Source organism: Hemiscyllium ocellatum, chromosome 17 (assembly GCF_020745735.1).
Source record: "Hemiscyllium ocellatum isolate sHemOce1 chromosome 17, sHemOce1.pat.X.cur, whole genome shotgun sequence".
NCBI classification, from domain to species: Eukaryota; Metazoa; Chordata; class Chondrichthyes; order Orectolobiformes; family Hemiscylliidae; genus Hemiscyllium; species Hemiscyllium ocellatum.
The window spans coordinates 53769041-53788150 of NC_083417.1; the positions used below are offsets into that span (position 1 = coordinate 53769041).

Sequence of the window (19110 nt, forward strand, 5' to 3'; positions counted from 1 at the left end):
GTGGACGTGCCAAATTTCCTTAGCCTTCTGAGGAAGTAGAGGTATTGGAATGCTTTCTTAACGAACATTGACGTGGATGGGCCAGGACAGATCATTGGTGGTATTTACTCTGAGGAACTCGAAGTTCTTGACCACCTCTACTTCAGCACCACTGATGCAGACAGAGGCATGTCGTTCACTCCGTTTCCTGAGGTCAATGACTAGCTCCTGCGTTTTGCTGACATTGAGAGAAGGATTGTTGTCTTTACATCATGCCACTAAGTTGTCTGTCATTGTCCTGTACTCTGTCTCATCAATGGGATCTGACCCATTATAGTGGTGCCATCAGCAAATTTGTAAACGGAGTTAGAGCTGAATTTAGCCACACAGTCAGGAGTGTATAAGAAGTATAGTGAAGGGCTGAGTACGCATCTTTGTGGGCCACTGGTGGTGAGGATTACTATGGAGGAGTAATGTAGCCTATCCTTACTGATTGCATTCTGTGGGTCAGGAAGTCAAGGATGCAGTTGGAGAGTAGGAAGCAGAGTCCCAGGTCCCAGAGTTTGGAGATGAGTTTGATTGAAATCATGGTGTTGAAAACGGAGCTAAAGTCAGTAAATAGGAGTCTGACATAAGTGTCCTAGATGATGTAGACTGGAAGACCTAAATTTCCTGAAAAGGTCTGGATTGTTTTGCAGTCCACTATACCATTAGTTATTGGACAGATCTGAGAAGATTACAAAGATGATTTTATAGGTCTTGGATGTCTTCCCAGTGAATACCATCTCCAAAAGTATGAGAGTGAGACTAACACAGCATTTCCCTAGAAGAATTCCAGCTCCTCTCAAATCCAGTCCAAGAGACAGGACAACTGGAAAAGAAAATGACAACTCCAATCAACTGGATTAGCAGCATGGTAGCTATGTAATAAATCTGAAGAACTCAGGGTCTATGTGAACCCAAAGGATCTCAAGAACGCTTTGAAAGATTTTCACCACCCTAAGCCAGACATGAAAGAATTATGCTACAATCTGCAAAGGCAACAGTCTTTACTTATTGTTAAGGTTAGTTACCAGTAAATAAAGCTATATGAAAGCAGTCTACTATCTATACTCTGATGCTATTTGGTTGCTTATACCATTTGGCATTTCTACTGCTCCTGGAGAGCATCAACACAGAGAACACAAGATAGTTGGTGATCTTACTGCAATGGATAATCTAAACTCCACAAATGTGGAGACACAATGAAAGAAACCATTGCAAATCATGAACAGAATCTGCTGCAATTGGTAGAGAGCGTTTAGGTGAACCTGCAATTGGGCAAGAGAAGGATGCATTGAAGATGCCTAAAGTCAAATACATAAGGTCATGTGCTTGTCATCAAAAGGATATCCTTTACATTGAATCTGAAAAGGTGAAAGCTATAATTGATATGCAGTAACCAACAGATGCGAAAATAGTAAAACAATTTGTTGGATTGGTGAATTATTTAGTAAAATTCTTGTCTAATTTGGCAGAGTGTGAATGTCTGTGCGAGTTCACTGTTGAGGATGTGCACTAGTATGGTGCACAGAACAAGAAACTGCTTCCACTAAAATCAAACAACTTGTGATGACAACACTAGTGCTGAGGTGTTATAGCGAGATGCCAATGAGATAGGCCTTAGAAATACCCTTATGCAGCAAGGGCAACTAGTTACATTTGCAACCCAGGTATTAATGCAAACTGAACAAAGATACACTCAGAGAAAGTGTGTATATCTCTTCGCTTTGATTGTGAGTATTCTACTCAATACCTGTTTTGTGAGGGACAAAGTAACAGTGCAATCCAACTACAAGTCACTTCAAAGCATATTTCTAGAAATGCTCCAAAGTGTCTCAAAGACTTAATTTTATTGTAGAAATATTATCTGGATATGACTTAGAAGGGAAACAGATGTACATTGCTAAAACGCTGTTGAGAGCAGAACTTCCTCTGAAGAAAGTTGAAGATGCTAATACAATGAACTAGATGAGATTACACAATGAGAAGCAACAGCTCTATGTGCTCTGGAAGTTGCCACCCAGCAGATATTTGAATCTGAAAGGCAAGTAATTTTGCTTAAATCAACAAACCATGCAACATGATGCAACTCGAAGTACTGTTGGAAGTAGTGTGAAAGGATGGCCTGAAAGCAGCAAGGACATCTGTTGACATTAGAATACTGATGAAATAAATTGAGTCATTAACTCCAGGGATATGAGAAAAGAAATGCTAAAGCACTGAAGCAACTGAATCTAGTCTGAAGGCGGCAAAATAAGTGAATAATGAGATTAAAGACCACATCAACCAGCCTGTAACAATTATCATGCTAAATTACGAGCCATTTACGAAACATAACATCACAGATTGACTATAAATGAAGTTTAGAGTAAGACTGTTCACTCATCAGAAACTTATTATCTTGACACCATCATCTACTATTCTGACCACTGGGAATCATACCAGTTGATATCAGTGGCTACCAGTGAGACTATCAGTGGTTAAGGTGTTTCAGACATTGGCACTGGCAGTGACAATGGCATTCAATTCATGAGTGAAGAATTCAGCTGCTTCATAAAGAATTGTGGAAATTCAATGCCATATATCTCTACACTATCCTCATCAACTGGAAATGCTGAGGTGGTAGCAAAAAATACCGAATGGATCATAAAAGAATTTAATAAATCCAGTGCACAAACATGGCAATCTTTAAGTGAATATTTAAGTCTGTCTACTCATGACATGTAAATAGTCCAGTTCATAGACTAATGTAATGCTAAACCCAAATTCATTTTCCTACAGCATAAATGGAACTAAATAAAACAAGATATAGTAACATATTTGAGTACCATAAATAAATAAATAGAAAGAAACAGGTAAAACAATAAAACCAAATTTAGTTTTGAAGAAATAGTCAAGTCATTGCCAAAGCTGAGAATTGGACAACTAGTAAGAGTGCAAACATTCAACACTCAACAAAAGTCAACCATGAGGCAACTTAGAGCCTCAGTGCTTGCCATCTCAATCTTACATGGTAAGATATATCATCATAACAACAGACATTCGCATACACCTGGTGAAATGTGTCTTCATTACAAGTAGTGGATCGGGAAGAAGTGATCTCACATCTGCACAGAATAGAGAATAACTTCCAGTCCCAAAAGTCCACTGTTCCCCAGGAAATGAATCTGAACCAACAGTTATATGGTAACAGCACTCGCCATTGGAACAACAGTCCCAGAGAAGGAATACCTCCATAAGAATGAATAGATACCAGAGAGACAGCTATAGACAATGTGTACACATACAATTAGGAACGCTGTGCAATTTAAAAACTAGGTTTGGAACACATATGCAGAGATTGACCAACGTGGAACTGACTAGAGTTAATGCATTGTTTTGACAAAGAATGATTTTCTTTGTGACCATGTATAATGAGTAACATTTGTAATACAAATGATAGCGCAACATTTTGTTGTCTCTATAAAAGAGGGGATGTTTGGAGAATTGCAATTGTATTCTATGTATACTGGCTGGTTTGCCAGAGTGATGTGACCACTATCTCTGCTAGATGTGCTTTTGTTTGCAGTCTGTCGAAGCTATTAAACACACGTTGATTGTAGCAATAATGTTCTGCAATTTTTGCCAACTACAGCATGAATGCATCAAACATGTCCTCTCCTCCCTTCTCTATTTCCTGAAATAGCGAGTACTTCTCAACGCCTGGTTCACTCTTCCACTGAATGTGTCTCCATTGCCTTGCACCTTGCACTTTGACATAAATATAGTTACTAGACTAGCGATCTGGACCAATCTAGAGAATTCAAATCCAAACACAACAAGGTGCAAATTTTGAAATTACAATTTCTGAAAATAATCTGCATTAAAACAACTCCTTGGTTCACCAAAGATGAAGAAAATCTGCTTTCCTTAGCTTTTCTGCCTTATAAGTAACTACAATCCTGTGTCAAAGTGATAAATCTATTAGCCCAAATCTTTGTAAGATTGCCACTCTGCTCCCACTTTTCTGTGCCATGACCAAGCTGCAGATTTCTGGTCGGGTGTGCCGATCTCAGATAGTTGTACTGTGTTGTGAGAAGTTGTCAGGATGAGTTAGTTTAGCAGTTACTTAGGAGTTGACTAGGATTTTTCTGTCCAATATTTCCTGGGTAACTATCCAGATAAGTAAGCCAATTCTGCCTGAAGTCTGTGACTCAAACTCAGACACGACATTGTGTGTGTTTTCAGCTTTCTATGTTTTAGTTGCCAAATGCTGCTACAATTTGTTGATGGCAGGATAAGCTTATCATGGGATGTATACTTTGGCAATCCATTCAATTGAGAGGCCAATAGAGAAATAAGGTGCCTCCCACAACAAACTTCAGTGGAAAGGTTAAAGTGTTGAATACATAGCTGCAATTGCATTTTGGGGCATCATTACCTTCCGCTTATGGAAGTGATAGTCACATGGTTCATGCCCAATGGATTCAGTTGAGCACTGTCCACTGTTTTTGAGAGAAACCAAAGCCAGGGACCTCACCTCATTTATTATGCTGAGGCATTCCATTAATCCATCTATTTGGCTTGTGAATAAATACCAACTGCAAGAATAATGGCTACAGCTTCCAATAGGGGGAAATGCAAATTAAAGCTCTTTGTTAGTCATGCATTTTCTCCGATTTTTCCAATTAGGAAAACTGATATTTCTCTCAACCTTTCCCATCTCTCACAAGGAACCTGGAACAAGTCTGAGTGCAGTTCATATTCTGGCCACCAAGTGGCTCTACACAAATTTTCTTTTCATATTACTGGACATGAGAAAGGCCAGCCGATCCATTAACTTGTCCTTTACACTTTTGTAAGGCCATAACATACACGAGCCATTTAGGCCATTCAGCCCATCAGATCTGCTCCACCATTCAATCATGCCTGATAGGTTTTTCAACCCCATTTTCCCGCTTTCTCCCTCTAACCTTTGATTCCCCGGGCAGAAAATGTGTTGCTGGTTAAAGCGCAGCAGGTCAGGCAGCATCCAAAGAACCGGAGATTCGACATTTCGGGCATAAGCCCTTCATCAGGCTTATGCCCGAAACGTCGAATCTCCTGTTCCTTGGATGCTGCCTGACCTGCTGTGCTTGAACCAGCAACACATTTTCAGCTCTGATCTCCAGCATCTGCAGACCTCACTTTTTACTCGAAGATTCCCCTGGGCAATCAAGAACTTATCTCTGTTTTAAATATACTCAATTACTTGGTCTCCACAGCCTTCAGTGGCAATGAATTCCACAGATTCATCACTCTCTGGCTAAACAAGTTTCTCCTTATCTTCATTCTAAAAGGTCTTCCATATACTCTAAGCCTGTGCCCTCAGGTCCTTGTCTCTCCTGCCAATAGAATAATCTTCCTATCATCCCACTCTGTTCAGGCCATTTAGTATTCTGTAAGTTTCAATCAGATCCCCCTCATCCTTCTAAATTCCATCGAGTATAGTCTCAGAGTCCTCAAACGTTCCTCATACATTGAGTCTTTCATTCCTGGGATCATTCTCATTAAACTCCTCTGGATACAATCCAGTGCCAAAACATCTTTCCTGAGGTATGGGGCCCAAAATTCACAGTAGTTTAAATGCGGTCTGACCAGAGCCTTATAAAATGTCAGACATACATCCCTGCTTTTATATACAAGTCCTCTTGAGATGAATAGCAACATTGTATTTGCCTTCCTAAATACCAATTCAACCTGCAAGTTTACCTTAAGAGAAACCTGGACTAGGACTCCCAAGACCCTTTGCACTTCCAATTTCTGAATTTTCTCCCCTTTTGAAAATAGACCATGTCTCTAGTCTTCCTGCCATAGTGCATGACCTCACTCTTTCCTACATTGTACTCCATCTGCCACATCTTTGCCCACTCTCCTAACCTGTCTAAATCTTTCTGCAGCCTCCCCACCTCCTCAATATTACCTGCCCCTCCACCTATCTTTGTATCATCTGTAAACTTAGCCAGAATGCCCACAGTTCCTTCTTCCGGATCATTAATGTATAAAGTGAGAAGTTGTGTTCCCAACACCAACCCTTGTGAAACACCAGTAGTCACCAGCTTCCATCCTAAGAAGAAGCCTTTCATGCCCACTCTCTGCCTTTTGCCAAACAACAAATCTTCTATGCATGCTAGTATCTTGCCTCTAACATCATGGGCCCTTATCTTCCTCAGCAGCCTTCTGTGTGGCACCTTATGAAAGGCTTCTGACAGTCCAGAGAGGTAACATCCATTAGCTCTCCTTGGTCTAAACTGCTCGTTACCTTCTCAAAAAATTCTAACAAATTTGACTTCCCTTTGATGAAATCACACTGACTTTGCCCCTATTTTACCATGCACTTGCAAGTATTCAGAAATCTCATCCTTCACAACAGACTCCAAAATCTTACCAACAACTCAGTTCAGGCTAATCAGCCTATAATTTCCTGTCTTTTGCCTTGCTCCCTCCTTAAACGGGAGATTACATTAGCAACCTTCCAGTCCTCTGGGACCCCCACTGACTGAAAGATCGCAACTAAAGCTTGCACTTAATCTTCAGGTATCTCCTTCAGAACTCTAAGGTGTAGCCCATCTGGTCCAGGCAATTTATCACTTTTAGACTTTTCAGTTTTTCTCGCACCTTCTCCTTGGTGATGGCTACCGTAATCATCTCTGCCCCTCGGCCCTCTTGCATTTTTGGGTTATTACTTATGTCTTCCACCGTGAAGACTGATGCAAGGTACTTATTTAGTTCCTTAGCCATTTCTTTGCTCCCTATTACCAATTTTCCAGTGGCCTAAAGTCCACCTTTGACTTTCTTTTGTCCTTTATATATCTAAAGAAACTCTTGCAAACTTTCCTAATCTTGCTGGCTAGCTTACTCTCATATTTGACCTTCTCCCTCCTTAATTCTTTCTTCATTGTCCTCAATTGGTCTTTGTAGGCCTCCCAATCCTCTGGTTTCCCATGGCCCTTTCCATGTTATATGCTTTGTCTTCTGCTTTTTTGCTGTCCCTAACTTCCCTAGTCAGCTATGATGGCCTCATCTTCCCTTTAGTCTGTTTCTTTTTCCCTGGGATGAATTTTTGCTGTGACTTGAATTATTCCCAGAAGCCCCTGCCATTGCTGTTCCACGGTCTTTCCTGCTAGGTTCCTCTCCCAAACAATTCTACCCAGCTCCTCCCTCATGCCTCTGTAGCTGCCTTTATTCAACTGTAATACCATTACATCTGATTCCATCTTCTCCCTCTCAAACTGCAGACTAAATTCTTTCATATTATGGTCTCTGCCTCCTTCACCTTTAGCTCCCTTATCAGGTCTGCCTCTTTGCACAACACTAAATCCAGAATTGTCTGTTCCCTAGTGGGCTCCACCACAAGCTGCACCAAAAAGCCATCTCATAGGCATACCACAAATTTATTTTCTTGTGATCCACCACCAACCTGATTTTCCCAGTCCACCTACATTTGAAATCAAACTGACATAAGGCTATTTGTTCAGATACTCCATATCTGATGTTAACTTGCAGGGAAAGAAAAAATAAACCCGGCAGCCTCCTCTCTAATCTTCTGTCAGGAGAATCAAGTCCAGGAGAAACTAATAACTATGATAGGTCAGAGGTTGGCAATTCTGCAGTACGCAACCAATCTCTTGACTCCCCAAAGCTTGTTCACCATCTACGAGTCAGCAGAGTGGTGTAATACTCCTCAATTCTTGCCTGGATCACTACAGGTCAACAAGCCCAACACCCATTCAGGACAAAGTGGCTTCTTGATTAACACTTCATCCACCACTTCAATCATGGACTCCTTCCTTGACGGGTGCATCATGGCTGCAATGTGTACCATCTACAAGGTACACAGCAGCAACACACCAAAGCTGTTTTAATAACATCTACCAAACTCACAATCTCTACAAGCTTAGAAGGACACGGAAAACAAGTTTCGCTCAAAACCATACACCATCCTGTATAACCTTATCACTGTTCCTTTACTGTCCCAGTGACACAATTCTGGAGCTCCTTTCCAAATACACTGGGGGTGTACCCACACCCACATGAACTACAACAGTTAAGGAGGTGGATTATCAGCACCCTCGAGAAGACAATTGGAGGTGGGAAATAAATTCTAACTTTGACAGTGATACCCAGTTCCTACAATTGAATAAAGGAAAAGTCCAGGACACCACACTGATAATGACTTGCACAACTTTGCTCAATGACAAAAAGGTTAGTAAACAGAAGTCACATAGATGAGGTTATTGACAAAAGAGCCAGAGACACCCCGTGGGATGTTTTCCCTGGAGTGTCGGAGGCTGAGGGATGACCTTAAGAGGTTTACAAAATTATGAGGGGCATGGATAGGGTAAATAGGCAAAGTATTTTTCCTGGGGTCGGGGAGTCCAGAACTAGAGGGCATAGGTTTCAGCTAAGAGGGGAAAGATATAAAAGAGACCTATGGGGCAACTTTTTCACACAGAGGGTGGGATGTTTATGGAATGCGCTGCCAGAGGAAGTGGTGGAGGCTGGTACAATTGCAACATTGAAGAGGCATTTGGATGGGTATATGATTAGGAAGGGTTTAGAGGAATATGGGCTGGGTGCTGGCAGGTGGGACTAAATTGGGTTGGGATATCTGGTTGGCATGGACGGGTTGGACCGAAGGGTCTGTATCCATGCTGTACATCTCTTTGACTATGACTCCATGACACATGTAATTTTTCATACTTTTGGATAAATGTTAGTATTATAGCTATACTGGAATAGCTTGGCTTGGGACAATGACAGTTCTGGAACACATGACTGCAGTACTATTGCCAGAATCTATTGCCTATTGCTTTTGATGCATCCAGTGTCATCATTTGTTTCTTGATATTACATGAATTAACCAAATTAGTTATGAGATGTTGAGAACCTCAGGAGAAGGCCAAAATGGATTGTTCACTTGGCACTTCTGTCTGAAAACGGATGCAAATATTCAGCCTTGTCTTTTACATTAAGATAACTAGAGCCTCCATCATTGAGGATGTGGATATTTGTACAGACTCATCATTTGTAATTGGATAAGGCAGTTCTGCAACAGGAACTTATTATAGACAGAAATGAGCTAGTACAAGCAGTTGAAAGCCTGAAACTATGAACTATGATGTTATAATGATATTTTTTGGGGAGGTCATAACCTAGTGGTACTATTGCTAACCATTAATCCAGAGACCTGGTTTGAATCCTGCGATGGCAGATGGTGGAGTTTGAATTCAACAAATATCTGGAATTAGATGTCTAATGATGACCATGAAAATATTACCAATTTTTGGAAAAAACCATCTGGTTCACTAACATCTTTTAAGGAAAGAAACTGCTGTCCTTACCTGGTCTGGCCTACATTTGAAATCAGACCTACAGTAACGTGGTTGACACTTTTTGCCCCATGGGCAATGAGGGATGGGTAATAAGTACTGACCTGGCCATCATGCCCAGATTCCTTGAATGAAAAAAATTGTGCAGTCATATGTGATGACCTGAGTTTGAAAGAACAAGGTGTAGAAATAAGAAATGTAAGAGGTCACTGGTGGGAATACTTTAAACACACCCAAACTGTAGTTTGTGACTTAAATCTCAAGCAATCTTTTTTAAAAAGAGCAAGCTATCTAAAGTCTGGTTGAAGATTTGTAGCTCGGGTGTCCGTTGTTGTGGTTCTGTTCGCCGAGCTGGAAGTTTTTGCTGCAAACGTTTCGTTCCCTGGCTAGGGAACATCATCAGTGCTATTGGAGCCTCCTGTGAAGCGCTGCTTTGATGTTTCTTCCGGTATTTATAGTGGTTTGTTCTTGCCGCTTCCGGGTGTCAGTTTCAGCTGTAGTAGTTTGTATGTGGGGTCCAGGTTGATGTGTCTGTTGATGGATCTTCTTGCCGTTTCCGGGTGTCAGTTTCAGCTGTAGTGGTTTGTATATGGGGTCCAGGTCTATGTGTCTGTTAATGGAGTTTGTGGATGAATGCCATGCCTCTAGGAATTCCCTGGCTGTTCTCTGTCTGGCTTGTCCTATGATGGTAGTGTTTTCCCAGTCAAATTCATGTTCCTGGTTGTCTGAGTGTATGGCTACTAGAGATAGCTGGTCGTGTCGTTTGGTGGCTAGCTGATGTTCGTGGACGCGGATTGTTAGCTGTCCTCGTTCCCAACGGAGAATTCACCACAAGGGTACACAGGAAACCAACACACACAGACAAAGTCCTAAACTATGAAAGTAACCACCCCAACACACACAAACGAAGCTGCATCAGGACACTATTCAAAAGAGCCACAACACACTGCAGTACACCAGAACTGCGAAAAGAGGAAGAGGAACACCTATACAAGGTATTCGCCAAAAACGGATACCCACGCAACTTTATCACCAGATGCCTAAGAGATAGATCACGGAATGAGGACATGCCACAACCAAAAGGACTAGCCACACTACCATACGTCAGGAGCGTCTCAGAACTGACAGCCAGACTACTGCGACCCTTAGGACTCATAACAGCACACAAGCCAACTTCCACACTCAGACAACAACTCACTAGAACAAAGGACCCAATAGCCAGCACGAGCCAAACTAACGTAGTTTACAAAATACCATGCAAGGACTGCACAAAACACTATATAGGACAAACAGGAAGACAGCTAACAATCCGCGTCCACGAACATCAGCTAGCCACAAAACGACACGACCAGCTATCCCTAGTAGCCATACACTCAGACAACCAGGAACATGAATTTGACTGGGAAAACACTACCATCATAGGACAAGCCAGACAGAGAACAGCCAGGGAATTCCTAGAGGCATGGCATTCATCCACAAACTCCATTAACAGACACATAGACCTGGACCCCATATACAAACCACTACAGCTGAAACTGACACCCGGAAACGGCAAGAAGATCCATCAACAGACACATCAACCTGGACCCCACATACAAACTACTACAGCTGAAACTGACACCCGGAAGCGGCAAGAACAAACCACTATAAATACCGGAAGAAACATCAAAGCAGCGCTTCACAGGAGGCTCCAATAGCACTGATGATGTTCCCTAGCCAGGGAACGAAACGTTTGCAGCAAAAACTTCCAGCTCGGCGAACAGAACCACAACAAGAGCAAGCTATCATTTTGTTTGAAATGTAACATTCAGAGTACATTCAGTTCCCAACATTGCTCGTTGGCAATATTTGATTCTGCCCAGAAATAAGGAAGAGGTCTATTGCGATATTTTGTGAATTAGGACATTCTAAAGTCACATGAGAATCGTTCAAAAGATTAGAGACCAATTGTCAGTAAGTATGCGAAGAAGAGAGGGAAGACTTCCATTTTAGGATTGCTGATTTTTACCAGTGCTGAAGGGAAGGGCAAATCAGCTACATAAATTCTGTGTAGTTAGGAAACTCAGGAAAGTTCTGTGAAGCTCAGGAAAGTCTTACAGCAGTTGAATAACTCTGTATCTGGGACTTGGGGATGTCCAAGGAGAAAGTGAAGCAATTCCCATGCAGAAAGGAACTGTTTAGTTTATTACTGAAAACACAACTGACCTACACTGAAACTGTGTAATTGTGATCCAGTGAGAAGCCAAAGAGTGCTTGGGTAGCGCTATGCTTTTAGAGTTCAAGATAAGTTATAGGATTATTAGGCAGCTAATTTAATATTAATTTTCAAGAAAGGAGGAAGACAAAACCTAGGCAAGCTAGCTTAGTATCAGTCAGATATAGAATCAAATATTATAGCAGGATGCTTAGAAAATCATAACATGGTCAGATATTGTCAACATGATTTGACAAAAGAAAAATACTTTTGTAATTTTATGAGACATTTTGAGGAAGTAAAATTTAGGGAGATAAAGGGCAATCTATTGATGTAGTATCCCTGGATTTCAAAAAGGCATTTGAGAAGTTGCCACATCAAACATAGCTACACAAGAAGAGCACAAGTTGACAGGGGTAACATATTTAGCATGGATAACAAATTGGTTAGCTGTCAGGTTTGGTATTGCTTTGGTTGGCAAGATGTAACTGGTAGAGTACCAAATGACTGAGACCTGGGACTTCATAATTATTTATAAACAATGATTGAACGTGGAAACCAAATGTGCTGTATGGAAGCAGATCCTTTGATCCAACTAGTCCACGCCAACTCTGTTCCCAAATCAAACAAGTCCCATTTGCCTGAATTTGGCCCATATCCCTCCAAATTGTTCCTATTCACATACTTACCCAAATACTTTTAAATATTGTAACTGTGTCCACATCGACTACTTCCTTTGGAGGTTCATTCCACATATGAACCACCCTCTGTGTAAAAAAATTGCCTCTTATGTCTTTTTAAAATTCTTTTTCTCTATATGCGCTCTAGTCTTGAAATTCCCCACCCTAGGGAAAATACACCTGCCATTCACCTCATGATGTCTCTCATGATTTTATAAACCTCTATAAAGTCACTTCGAAACCTCCAGTGAAAAGTCCCAGCCTATTCAGGTTCTCCTTATAACTCAAACCCTCTATTCCTATTAAATCTTTTCTGAACCGTCTCCAGCTTAATTATATCTTGCCTATAACAGGGTGACCAGAACTGGAGCTGAAAATGTGTTGCTGGAAAAGCGCCGCAGGTCAGGCAGCATTCAAGGAACAGGAGAATCGACATTTCGGGCATGAGCCCTTCTTCAGGAACCACACAATACTCCAGAAGAGGCCTCACCATGTACAACCTAGGCATGACGTCCAAACTTCCGTACCCAAAGGACTGAGCAATAAATGCAAGTGTGCTAAACGGCTTCTAAATCACCCTGCCTATATGTGACAGAAATATGGAATTGAACTCCTAGGTCTCCACATTCTACATTAGTCAAGGCCCTATTTTAATTGAATAGGTCCTGCCCTTGTTTGTTTTACCAAAATGCAATATCTTGCATTTATTCAAATCAAACTCCATCTGCCACTCCTCATCCCATTGACCTAATTGATCAAGATCTCTTTGTAATCTTAGACAACCTTCTTCATTGTCCACTGTACCATCAATTTTGGTGTCATCCGCAAATTACTAATCATGTCTTCTAAATTCTCATCCAAATCGTTTATATAAATGATAAACAAAAGTGGACCCATTTCCAATCCCTGTGGAACACTGCTGGTCACCAGCTTCCGGTCTGGAAAACCACCCTCCACCACTACCCTTTGTCTCCTTTCCTCAATCCAATGTGCGCTTGACATCAAAAGGCAAGAAAGTGAGTTGCCAAAAGGAAGTGGAAAATCTGCAATGGGATATAGAGAGATTAAGTGAATGGACAAAACAATTGGCAGATGGGGTGTAATGTGAGGAAATGTGATGTGATCTGTGTTCTGTGCCATGGTCAGTCTGCATTGAGAGGCATATGTTCATGACATGTTTACTCCATGACAACATTTAACCTGCAGGTAAAGAGATCGCATAATCCATCTTACCATGATCACTTGATGTGTGACACTCTGCTGAAAGCATGCTATTCCATTGTAACTTGTAAATCCACTGTAATATTAGTCCAGACATTTATAGGCTTGAGGAATGTAAAGTTTGTGCATTATAATTAATTATAATAAATGTCTGTAAGATTCATCAATACCACAAAATCCACACCTAGTTTCTTATGTTACAGAGATAACATAGACATTGCCACATCAGTAAAACACCAAGTTGGAGGTCATTCGGCTCATCAAATCCACATCAGTCCTCTGAAGACCATCCCACCCAGACAACCCCTCCCACCCCCAATCCAAACACAAGTAGGCTGTGTATCTTCGGACTGTGGGAGAAACTGGAACACTCAAATGTGCAATCTCCAACAGACAGTCACCCAAGGCTGGAATCAAACGCAGGTCCCTGACGCTGTGAGGCAGCAGTGCTAACGACTGAGACACCACGCTGCATGTTTCTTTCTTGCCATTGGTTTAATAAAGCTCTGTACAACAAAGAGTTAATTTCTTGTCAATGAAAAACCTGTATGTCCTTTTAACCGCAACTAGGCAGAATTGGGAGACCATAAAGTTCAGGATGAGAGGAAAAAGATATAAAATGGACCTAAAGAGCAACTTTTTCATGCAGAGGGTGGTGTGTGTATAGAATGAGCTGCCAGAGGAAGTGCTGGAGGCTGATACAATTACAGCATTTAAAAGACATCTGGATGAGTATACGAATAGGAAGGGTTTAGAGAGATATGGGCCAAGTGCTGGCAAATGGGATTAGATTAGGTTAGAATATCTGGTAGGCATGGACGAGTTGAACCAAAGGGTTTGTTTCTATGCTGTCTATCTCTAAGACTCTATGTCGGAACATCAAATGTTCACACATAAACACAAAAAAGGAACAGGAATAGGCTACTTGGCAACTTTCCCACTAATATTATTCTTGCTTCAAAGGCCTCTGAAACCCACATGTGAACATACTTCCAGAGCTGGAAGTTAACACCACAATCTGACTGCTATATTGCAGTGATCAGTGCCTTGGTGCAGCCACAGCTTAGATCAACAACGTTGCTTTCAAGCCTGCTCTGCCATTCAATGTGATCATGGCTGATCTTTCAACTCAGTATCTTGTTCCTGCTTTCTCCCCATACTCTTTGTTATCTTCAGCCTCAAGGACTATAACTAACTCCTTCTTGAAAACAATTTGATGTGCTGAATGGCCTGTTTCCATACTATAGGGATTCTTCTTTTTCTTCTCTGAACAGAGCATTCTAGCCTTCTTGCTTTCTGTATTATATGGCACTGTACTGCAGTTTGAGTACACCAGACCTTTTGTGTTGTTTTCATTAATATAAGGTAATCTTAGAAATTTATTTCATCTTGAGATAAATTTGATTTTAATCATGATGAAAGTAGCCCAGTTTTCTTGTTGGTTATGCCCTACCTTCAGATCTGTACAGCCATCTATACGCTCAGAAACTGCTGCTGTTGCTTAAGGGTAAGGTACATCCTTTTGTCCAAATGTTTTTTTGTTGTTTTGTTAGTCTTCAATTAGTTTTCCAAATATCTACCACCAAAAGGCCATCTCCTGACAAATAATACATAAAGAACAGCTCTTCTATTAACAGCAGCTGCAAAATAATAATTATTCAGGAAGGACAACATGAGTGCTACTACATCCAATACTTTATTGGATGCAAATTTAGATTGTCAGCTTTGGAAAGAAGAACAGAAAAGCAATATATTATTTCAATGGAGATTGCAGAAATTGAAGAGAAATTGGAGTGCCTGGTACATGAATCACAAAATGTTAGTTTGCATGTAAGCAAGTGGTTAGGAAAGTAAATGGAATGTTGTCATTTGTTACATGGTAAATAGAATACCAGAGGAGAGAAATTTTACTGCAACTGTACAGGGCCTTATCATATCAGGTATATGGTGTATAATTTTGGTTTCCTTCTTTGAGAAAGGACCGAATTGCATTAGAAGAAGTTCAAAGAGGGCCCAATAGACCCATTGCTGAGATGAAAGGATTATTTTATGAAGAAGAATTGAACAGTTTGGGCCTTTATCCATAGGGTTTTGACTAATAAAAATTATATTATTGATACATACAAGATCCTGAGGGAACTTGATAGAGTGGATACAAGGAGCATGTTTCTCATTGTGGAAGAGATTGGAAATAATGGATACAAGAACATAGAACACAGAACAGTATAGCACAGTATAGCCCTTCAGCCCACGATGTTATGCCGAGCATTTATCTTAATCTAAGACTAACCTAACCTACACACCCCTCAATTTACTGCCGTCCATGTCACATAAATGTCCCTAATGTTTCAGACTCTACTACCACTGCTGGCAGTGGATTCCACTCTCTGCAAAAAAATCTACCTCTGACATCTCCCCTATACCTTCCTCCAATCACCTTAAAATTATGACCCCTCATGATAGCCATTTCTGCCCTGGGGAAAAGTCTCTGGCTATCTACTCTATATATGCCTCTCATTACCTTATACACCTCTACCAGGTCACCTCTCTTCCCTCTTCTCTCCAGTGTGAAAAGCCCAAGCTCACTACTCTCTCTTCGTAAGACAAGCCCTCCAATCCAGGCAGCATCCTAGTAAATCTCCTCTGCACCCTCCCTAAAGCATTTACATCCTTCTTATAATGAGGCAACCAGAACTGGACGCAATATTTCAAGTGTGGTCTAACCAGGGTTTTATAGAACTACAGCAAAACCTCGCAGCTCTTAAACTCAATTCCCCTGTTAATGAAAGCCAAAACACCATACGCCTTCTTAACAACCCTATCAATTTGGCTGGCAACTTTGTACACGGACCCCAAGATCCCACTGTTCCTCCACACTGCCAAGGATCCTGTCTTTAGCCCTGCATTCAGCATTCAAATTTGACCTTCCAAAATGACCTTCGCATTTATCCAGGTTGAACTCCATCCGCCACTTCTCAGCACAGCTCTGCATCCTGTCAGTCACGTTGTAACCTAAAACAACCCTTGACACTATCTACAACCCCACCGACCATTGTATCATCAGCAAACTTACTGACCCACCCTTCCATTTCTTTGTCTAAGTCATTTATAAAAACTACAAAGAGCAGAGGCCCAAGAACAAATCCCTACAGGACACCACTGGTCACCAACCTCCAGGCGGAATACTTTCCATCCACGAATACATGCTGATTTCTACAGTTTGAGAATAGGAGGTTCTTGCAATTCTCTTATTAAAAATAGTGAAGGCCAAGTTAGATTGATTTTTAATAGACAAAGGATCAAGAGTTTTGATGCATACACAGTAGAGTTAAGAGTGCAACAAATAATTTTGAGCACATCCCAAAGACATGTAGGATTGTATGAGAACACTTTAAGCACTGTGCTGCCACCTGTAGATTTCAACGGTACCCATGGGAAGATGTGTGTATGTATGAAGTTATGTCTGCTTTTAATCCATTCCAGGTGAAGACACATTACAGTTAGATTTTCAAACATTTTGGACAGAATGCTCAGGTCACATTGAACCTTTATTTTAATTTTCTTTGATAAAATTAGATGCATAAATCATCATATGATTTAAAAAACTGCTTTTCAACATAGAGCTGCAGCAGTGAGCAGTATTCAATATTGCCTCGAATGCTGTAATGAAAATGCATGTAACAATCTGAGATTTTAAAAAATGAATTCACAGACATCGCATTGATGGCTAGGCTCATGTTGCTCATCAATAATTGTCCAGAGGGTAGTTAAGAGGTTTTTTTTCTGTAAGTCAAAAGTTGGTCAAACCCACTAAAGATTGCAATTTCTGTCCCTGAAGGCCATTAGCAAAGATGGTTTTCCTGACAATCAACAATGGTTTTGAGGTCGTCACTAAACTCTCAATTTCAGATTTTTAATGAATTCAAATTTCACCATCTGCAATGCCGGGATTCAAATTCAGGTCTCCAGAACATTACAATGGTGTCTGGATTAGCAGCCTACCAATAATGCTGTTAGGGTCCCACATCCCCTAAATTGGAAAATATCAAATAAATTGAAGAATTCTTTGTACTTATTTTGCAGCAGTTTCATTGTAAAAATCACACACTTAATTGATTTGTGGACTTCATCTACCTGTACATTCACATTCAGTTATGAAATGTAGATTTACTTAAATGCATCCTGTACATGGTCATTCATATTTTAACATAACTGTGTCATCAATTGGTATTTGAGAAGGAAACATGAGGTGAAATTATGTAAATTTTGTAAAAGCAGTTAATTGGAATTCCATTTCTTTGCAACTGGTATTTCACAAATTAATTGTCATTTATAAAAGTTAATTCCAAAAAAATCTCAATCAGTTGGTATCAAAAACAAAGTGTACATCAAACTTCAGGTTGTCAATGTATATTTTATGTGTTTTCTTTGTTTTTAAATGGGGTGTAATATTGCTGTCAAGGCTAACTTGCATTGCCCGCCCCTATTTGCTTTTGACTTAAGTGTTTGCAAGATCATTTCAGAAGGTAGTTAAAAATCAACAACTGAATGTGTGTGAATCTGGAGTCATGTATAGGCCAGACCAAGTAACAACAGCAAATTTCTGTTGCCCACGGCAAATTCTGATCCAGATGGGACTTTACAACAGTCAGTAATAGATCACCTTTAACTCTCAATGTGATATGAACCTACATCCTCAGTGCATTATTTTACATCTCCGGATTACCAATCTATTGACGTTACCACAATGACTGTCGCCATATTTGACTGCAGTACGATATTCAGTTCTGGTGTAATGCCAGCTGCATTGGCTGTACATCCCAACAACTCGTGGATTGTATCAACATTATGTCCAGTCAACTAAATTGCAACAGGCAGAATACTGACCATAATCAATCTGTACTTGCAAAGCTCAGAGCATAATGTTTCATGTGAGACATGATGTATTGATTTGACAACACTTACTGAACAATTGTGAGTGTGCTAAAAATTACACTAACAGCCAATTTAAAGTAAAGTAATCAGTCAGGCTTACAAAGTGGCTCACCTATCAATGTTCAAAGCTACATATACTCATGCACAGTGGCCTTTGTATTCTACAGGTAAAGGGGACATATCCAAGTACTACACTTTTTTGAATGTGGGGTACAATAGTTCCCTAGTGCATTCTCTGTAGCAATGCCTCCATCAATCAGTCAAAAATCACACAACACCAGGTTATAGTCCAACCAGACTATGGTCTGGTGTTGTGTGATTTTTAACTTTGTCCACCCCAGTCCAACACTGGCATCTTCACATCAATCAATCAGAATTGATTTGCCAATGAATCAGCACCCTTTTCTTATACAGAATAAATGATTGATTCCTTTGACGTTCTTTTTCTGGCCTAATGATTGCAAGATGAAAAACTTCCATGCATAGCTGTTATTTTAGTAATCTGAAAATAAAATATTGACCTAACTGTCCTTCACATTGCTGATTTCTTAGTCTAGGTAGAAGTCCTCACAGCTTGCCCTCTTTAAAACTTGACAGCCATCAGAGCTATGGCTGAACCTAATTCTATTACGCCTTCTCTGTTTTGCTCTTTCTCAGTTCAGACCAAACTCCATTCACTTTTTGGAATAGGCAATTTAGCCCTACTGTA

The 19110-nt window shown here is 40.5% G+C and overlaps 1 long non-coding RNA gene across 1 annotated transcript in view; it reads right to left on the reverse strand.

Moving 5' to 3' along the window:
• LOC132823980 (uncharacterized) overlaps positions 1 to 19110 on the reverse strand; it is a 66290-nt gene that overhangs the window by 24323 nt on the left and 22857 nt on the right. The window lies entirely within an intron of this gene.